The 6,000-nt window shown below is 36.7% G+C and overlaps 1 protein-coding gene across 8 annotated transcripts in view; it reads right to left on the bottom strand.

Annotated features, from left to right (window-relative positions):
- Positions 1 to 6,000, bottom strand: part of COL19A1 (collagen type XIX alpha 1 chain) — a 205,037-nt gene that overhangs the window by 99,626 nt on the left and 99,411 nt on the right. The gene's annotated exons all lie outside the window — the stretch shown is intronic.

The raw sequence follows: 6,000 nt of genomic DNA, 5'->3' as shown, positions 1-6,000 counted from the left end.
CTAAGCCATGGACAGATATATATATATATATATATATATATAATGACAGGTGTTACTGTAACAGAATTGCTGACCAACAGAGAAATTACTGGAACAAGTCTATCACAAATATCAATGAAAGTGTAAAGTCAGCAAAATTGGGGCCAATGGGGGAAAGAATAAACTACAGGCAGATTTTTTGTTTGGAAGGGAATGACAATGGTATTTCTTCTGGTGGAAGGAATTTCAAGGAGAACTTACCATATTGGTTGACATTATTTTTGACAAATATTTAACCAGACTTTTCGGTGATATTAGTTTTCTGGAGTCTTAGCCAGCTGACAAAAGTAACTGGATTAGGAGAAGTACCCAATTACAACCAGTAATTGTGCTTTAAAGCTCTAAACGGATGACAGTTTTGCAAATTCTTCAAAGGGGGGGATTTTACTAATGGTGTCCCAACACCACTGGCATAAAAGGTGACAGCTTTTCTATTTCAGTTTTCCTTTTAAACCAGCAACAGTCTCATACAATGTTTGCTGTGTTGTGAAGATCCACAGTGAAGAAAAAATAACCTTACTTAGGATGTGATAGATATGTTCCTTCCAAGTCTGAGAATATTTTATTCATTCAAAAGAAGTGCTATGTATAACCAGAACATGAAACAGTTTTTCCACTTGTGTTTTCAGTCATTTGGATAAGATCAGAACAGTCAAAGGTTTTGAGAGAAAAGGGAACTAAACAATGTTTTCCCCTAAGCCAATTCTTTTGGGTCAACATGATGATCTATAAACCAGTACTACTACCATCACTAGCAAAAAGGAAAGAAGATAAAGAGAACAGAGGATTCACAGGTTGCTGCATGTGCTAGGAAATCACATCCCATACACCTGTAGTGTCTCAGGAACTACCCTAGGAAGGAATCCTCGCCCCTAGAAGTATCATCTAACCTGTCCTTCAAACACCAACAACTTGAACATTCTGTGTGTACTCCCATATGACCTAGAGGGGTTATATTAAAAGGGAAACGTGTGTTGGTGCTTGCACAGGATGGCAAAAGCATCCTGTAATTTAAAGGAGTCTGCTATCAGATTTTCTTGCAGACTCGTCTGTTGCTTTTAACCTTGACACTTTGATGTTAAACTGGTTTTAAAAGCCACACAAGGGATTTGTAAGAGTTTAAATGAGCAGACACCTCTCTGGCTGAGACTGACTAGCTGGCAATCCCTGCAGCCCAAATGGGGGATTTGAATGACAAGCCAGGGAAATCTGAGGAAGACTTTCAGTGGCAGACTGACAATGAGCTGATCTAGGAGCAAACACAGAAGCCTCAAGAAAGCTAGGTTAAGAAGAGGAAGCTTACTGAAAAACTCTTGCAGAGCTGCCAAGGCTTCTAAGGCTTATGATGCCTGGCAGCAGGTGACTGGACTGAAATCTTTCCATATGGACTGGAGACCAGAGGGACCGGGGGCATCAAGAGCCACGGTTCTGTTTAGCAGCTCACTGACGACAAAGTATTGAGATAAAGAGAGAGATATCAACCACAATGCAAACCTGGCCAGTAGTGTTAGAAGATAGGGCCCACAGCCTTTTCTCAGCTGCCATCAGTTACTTACTTATCCACAGCTGGGAAATATCTGAGAAGTGCATTAACCTCTCACCCTGAGACAAAATGTTTACCATAACAACAGACATGAATTTGATCAGAGAAGTCTGAAAAAGAGTACCAAAATATCTGAGCTGTTAGTTTTGCATGAAATTATCAATAAGAAAACTCTTTCTACAGTTCAGGAACATTAGGAAAATTGTTATGTTAAGTGTTCCCTCCAAGTAAAACATGCTTTTTGCACCCTAATGCTTTACTTGATTAATTCTGACTTAACATGCTCTAGCAGGTTCACCAAGGCCTGAGAAAACTGTATCATATACTGAAATTTTTCTCAGAGAGAGAGGGAGGACAGCAGACAGTGCTCATACATCATCACAGAAAAGAGATGAAACAGATAAAATGTACCAGCAGCTGATGACATGTGCTCTTCCCAATGAAACAATGCAAGTATCAGCTGGACCCCAAACAGAGGACTCCAGCAGCTCCTGCAGCAAAGTGTTGCCCACTAGAAATGCACCTATTTGTGCAGCATACACTATGCTGCATACATGTGGCAATGGAAAATGCTGTAAGATTGGCATAATCTTTGGAGGAGAACAGTTTTTTCAGTCTAAAAGATATCTGTTTGAAAAAAACATCATTCATTACTTACAATTCCCTGGCCTACATTATTCTGGTTCCATCCCATATGAGGTAAAAATCTCCTAGAACACCACATTATTATCTGAAGTACTGGAAATATAGTAAACAATTCAACACACTAATCAACAATGTGCAACCAAGTTATTGTAGATCAAATCAACAATTCTAGTAGTAGTAGAACTTGGAAATACTCTAACGAGTGAAACAACAGAACTACGCTTTCTCCACAGAGCAGTCTTAAAACCTAAATTAAAACAACAGCTTCAGAGACAGATGTATATGTTGGGATAAGTTTTCTAGCAAATTATTTTCAAAGCTCCAAACAATATACTATTTTTCACTTTATGTCTCATGTCCTTTTAAATATTGCCACTGCTCTTCTCTTGCTAATGTAATTCAAAAACTTGAAATTGCTATACTACTAGAATTTTCTGAATCCTGAGCAATGCCTACTACCTCCTTATATGTTTGTTCCAAACAGAATCCTCAAACTCTAGATATAATTAAATATAATTACCAACTTCATACTTTCAAGCAACAGGGTTCTTCCCCTCCTGTAGAAATATTTCCTGAAAATGTTAATACTAAGAGAGTTCAAGATTAGAGATACAGGCCATGATGGTGTGAAGGTAAATAACTTTTACTGTCATATATTCTATTCATCTTTTCCCACAAGCATAAAAATAAAAAGTTCCAATATGTTTTCCATCTTTCCATAGAAAACCCGGGATTTTTTTCATTACTCACTGAACTTCAGAGGTTTTGACTGAACTTTCAGAGGCTTTCACTGAACTTTCAGAGGCTTTGACATTAGGTATGTAAAGATTAACACGATTTTATGTAGGAAAGTTTTTTAAAAGTCACTTAAGGTATCTTTCCCAGCAGGAGAAAAAAAAAATTATTGAATCACTTGGTTTAATGCTGTAGAGATTATATACTAGATATTAATTTCAGATTTTTTTTCAACTTTTCTGTTTTTTACAATTTACAAGAAAGACTCTTCTTTCCTTAGCTAAGCATGACACATGCTGATAGATATGATAAAACTTTCTGTACTCACTTTTTCTGAAGGATTTCATTTATGTCAGCAAAATATTAATTGGTATTATCCCATGGTATTCACTTCCTACTTGCACCACTGATCAAGAAAATGACATGACTCCACAAAGAGTCTAAAAGTTTCAATGACAAAGATTTTCTTTCCATTTCAATTCAATTGACAAGCGTATGAATATAACATAGATCTTACTCTACAGATAGTTTCAGCTGATATTTGTATTGCAAATTTGTCCTTATTCCATATGGGATATGAGCATGATGGAGAAGAAACTGTGTTTATCAGGATTTCTTTCACACAGTTTGTCTATGAAGCTCCACTTCTTACAGTGATACAAATGATAGAACTATTAATGTCAAGTGGCTAAAAAAGTCTCAAGGGATAAAACAGAGATACTGCTCAAGCAAACTGGCTGTTCATATTATACAAATACCTGCTTACAAATGTAATGTGAATATATATCATGGGAGGACTACATTAATAATATATTAAGTTATTTATAACTACTCTTTAAGAAGCTAAAAACAATGGCAACCACATTACTAGTATTTATAGTAAGTATTCATGCTGTCAGATGGATTTTGAATAATGTCCCAGACTGGGACACAGCATTGTAGATCTTGGCTCAGATTCCTGGAGTGATAAACTGGGAGATGTGCAGAGCAGTTAAACATATTCACAGTTCCTGCATCCAAACCTGGTTCTCAATGAGATTAACTGACCCGTTAGCACAACCAGTGCTAACGGGAATTCAATGAGTGAATTCAACTTTTTAAAGTATCTTTTCTTCATTACAGAAAGCCAAGTCTCCAAATCAGGTCTGGCTTCCCCTCTGTCATTCTAGCAAGAACCTTTTGTATAGCTAAGAAATCAGCAAGCAAAAGTGTTCTGTAATACCTATTTTCTTGATTTTGATTAAAATAAATTCAAATATGTTTCTACCATTTGTTCAAGACAAAATGTTCAGTCATCATTATCCAGTTCTTTACTTGCGAGTATGGAAACCCTCACTCTTCCAGGCAGAGACAACAGCTGCCAGCAGCCGATACTGCTAGCTTTAACTGTTTTCAGGGTTTCTTTATACAGCCCTGCAGATTACACCCATGTAAGCAGATTACCTTGATTATTTCAGAAATATCAGATGTTACATTTCTATATGTGGAATGAGTTTGAGAGACACTGATAGCAACCAAGAGTCAATGATACACAGTCCTTTAAATTTAAACTTAATGGCTGGCATCTCCATGCACAGTGATAGCTGAATCCAAAGCATTTTATATAAGTGTTGTTAAAAAGGAATTATGTGTTGATTCAAACAACATAATGTTATATTGCCTTGTGTAATTTTACTTGCAAAATGTTTTAATGACAGTTCCTATGACAATAATCTACCACTTCTTGACATATTACAACAGTTCAGTAAATATTTCAAAATAGGTAAAATATTTTACACTTTCACAGTGCCACTATGTCAAATATGTTCCAGAGTTCACCAGATACTCGGTATACCTTACTCTTCCTAAAAGGTTTATGGAACAAGATCCCATGTAGTAAAGGAGATCGTGTAAGACCAACACAGAAATGTCCCCAGAGCTATGGAAAGAAACACAGATGTGTTTTTTCCATGCTGTCAGCATATATGTATGCATGACAGAAGTATACAGTTCACCTTTACAGACAGGCAGTGTATTAAGAGAATACCTCTGAATACCTAAATGTAGTTTCAGCACAGTACATAGTATATGTTTTCATATGGAGTACATCCATAATTAGTCAAAAATAGCCTGATTTATCTAGCGTTAAATTATAATAACCTAAAATAGGGAAACTATTTTTATGGTTACAGTGTGCAGAGAAAGCCAGATGACATGAAAGGTGTCATAATTATGTAGACTGTTTTACTGCATTTTCAGCAGACACAGCTAGACTGTCACAGCATTTTTGTGTCAAATGCTTATACTTTTACTCTTTTGGCAAAGTTGCTTAAAAAAGCTTTGGCAAATTGTTTTTCGAAATCCTTTATCCTGATTGTAGTCCTAATGGCAGTCATTCCTCATAGAATTTGGTCAGGTTCAGATCCCTCTGTGAGATGCATTCTGCCTTCAACTGTGGTGCTTTGCAATTGGAGAGACAAGAGTATTCTGCATTAAAAACTAAACCCAGGTTGACCCCCAGCTAGGTCAAGGAGGAGTCAGGCAGAGAAGAGGGGGATACAGAAAACTGCTGGCTTGAATTTTACTTCTTTTTTAATCTTGTTCTTCAAATCATGCTGGTTTCCCATGTTAGTACTGCATTGAAAAAATTTCCAATTTTCTGCCCTTTCATCTTTGTTTAATATATACAAAAATAAACTTAAATTTAAAAATCAATTAGGCAAAAGTAAGGTTTGTTAATGGGTGTTGTCCATAGTGTTAGCTCAGGTTCAAGTTCGAATGTGAACACAGTCATCAGGATTATCCAATATTTTCAGACACAGATTCAAGCTCTACCTCCAGTATGGACCAGACCAATTAACTAAGTAGGCAGTGAAATCTGGCAGAGTAAAAAAAGTGAAATTTTAACTCAAATTCTCTATCACATGAGCCACATGGCACAGAAAGTGACCCATGGCTCTCACCCAGGAATGTCTAAACAGCCTGTGTATTTTCCTTTTCAGAAGCCAAGGCTCCAGGCCTAGATTTACCCTGCCTCCAGAAATGCCCTCTTTTCCAGC

This window comes from Athene cunicularia (genome assembly GCF_003259725.1).
Source record: "Athene cunicularia isolate RWA chromosome 3 unlocalized genomic scaffold, athCun1 chr3_part1, whole genome shotgun sequence".
In the NCBI taxonomy this organism is placed as follows: domain Eukaryota; kingdom Metazoa; phylum Chordata; class Aves; order Strigiformes; family Strigidae; genus Athene; species Athene cunicularia.
The sequence above is the reverse complement of the archived record's forward strand: the minus strand, read 5'-3'. Positions and strand labels throughout refer to the sequence as shown.